Below are 1,978 nucleotides of genomic sequence, written 5' to 3'. Positions count from 1 at the left end.
ACACACACACACACACACACACACACACACACACACACACACACACACACACACACACACACACACACACACACACACACACACACACACACACACACACACACACACACACGGTCCCCTGTTGTGACCATATTCTCAAGCATCTCCAGGCAGTCAGAACTTTGATTTTGTGCTACCAGGGCCACAATAATATTCCCCCTCTCTGAATGTCTGAGTGTGACCCCCTCCCCATGGGTTACTACAACTAGTGTTGCCAGCACTGCCTCTGGCTGGGTTGGGGCACCCACCGGAATCCCCACCGGCTAGGTACAAGGTCGCGAGGGTTCTCATTAGCAGATTTGAGAATTTTCTTGTATATTATGCTCTCTATTCAGGGGCCTCTGGCTTTGCAGGACCAACCCTGCCAGGTAGGCTCAGAATCCTGAGGGGGCATTGCCGCTCTAGAAGGTCTCTGACTGCATTTTGGCTGCATACAGGCAGCTTACAGCTGAACCATAAAACACATAGGGACTTCTCTTTAGTGTCTGGGTCATTCAGGTGGGTGTATAGGGTTGTGGCCTGTTCCATCAAGATAGGACCATAAATAAATCATATTATATATATATATTATTTTTATAAATCAATTAGATGTATTATTTATTTTAGAAATGTAGTTACCCATGATAGGATAATAAATCAATTTGATGTATGTCATGACGTTGGCTCGGGGATAGGGTTATGACAGTCATAAATACCTCTCCCCCTTTCTCCTCTCTCTACCCCACTGATGTGACATTTGAAAATCCCTTGGTTAACATAGAGATTCTGGGAACATCAGAAGGTGGGGGGAAATGAACCATATTCTGGTAATCCGACCGGTTGAACATATGTGTTGGTACTTAATGAATATGATGTCAGTTCGGTTGTCATCTGAGACATTCTCATCAATGATAGGATGACATAAACTCTACAGTGGAATGTCTGCACATTGTAGTTATCGGATTCACATGGAATTGTTGTTCAATTTAAATGTTTGAATATAAAGTTATTGGTGAAAGATTAAATGTAATTTTAGCTTCCAAATGAGAGATTGGGTTTTCATAAGCTTAGAGCTCTGCTCAATCAGTGACCCGCCCCTGTGAAGAGACATGGGCTTGAAAACACACCCTTCTCCCTCCACTATATAAAGCCTTGACGAAAATGTAACGACGAAGGTCCCTACATTAAAAGGACTAACATGTCAGCTGTTACGTGTACATTAGGATGATGTCAGAATGGTTCAGATAATAACTACAGAACGAAGCCAACCTGAGCTTTGTTTGCGAATGGTATGAACTTTGAACTCTTATTCACTACAGAAGTGATACCTCGTAGCCGTTGAGTTAGCAACAGCAGCTGCAAATGTGGGCTAGGAAAGAACAGACAGAGTATCCCGTCTACCATGCAATGACCGTTACTACAACGTCTCCAATTTACCAGCAGAGACATTCTTCATTCAGCAGAGACTCTGTTGTTCAACACAGCCTTCCATCTACCACCAACCTACCGAAGCGCAGCTCAGATTAAATATTTATTGCATTTTCCTTTTCCAAATGGGTGGTCATTTAGAATGTATAAGATACTATATTTATGATAGCATGGCTTCTACCTTTGTTCCTCAAGTCTTCCCGCTCTTTCACTCAAACCCAGCCCCTTTTCTTTAGTGTAACCAGCTGTCATATCTGTTCCGTCCGCTAGGGCCGTTTTCCTTTATGATGTAATTTGTAATCAAGGTATGATTAAATCTGTGTATATGTAATTCTGTGTGATTAGTTAGGTATTTAGTAAATAAATAATTACATCCAATTTTGTATTGCTGATTCAAATTGTTAGCCAGGGTTCGTGAAGATAACCAAGAATTTACAACTTTCAGATGAGACTGAAATAAGGTGACGATTAATATTGACTGCTATTGATGTAAAATATACTAGGTCTTATGCTAGGTCTTTAAGAGTTTATT

This window comes from Oncorhynchus gorbuscha, linkage group LG20 (genome assembly GCF_021184085.1).
Source record: "Oncorhynchus gorbuscha isolate QuinsamMale2020 ecotype Even-year linkage group LG20, OgorEven_v1.0, whole genome shotgun sequence".
NCBI classification, from domain to species: domain Eukaryota; kingdom Metazoa; phylum Chordata; class Actinopteri; order Salmoniformes; family Salmonidae; genus Oncorhynchus; species Oncorhynchus gorbuscha.
The sequence above is the reverse complement of the archived record's forward strand: the minus strand, read 5'-3'. Positions refer to the sequence as shown.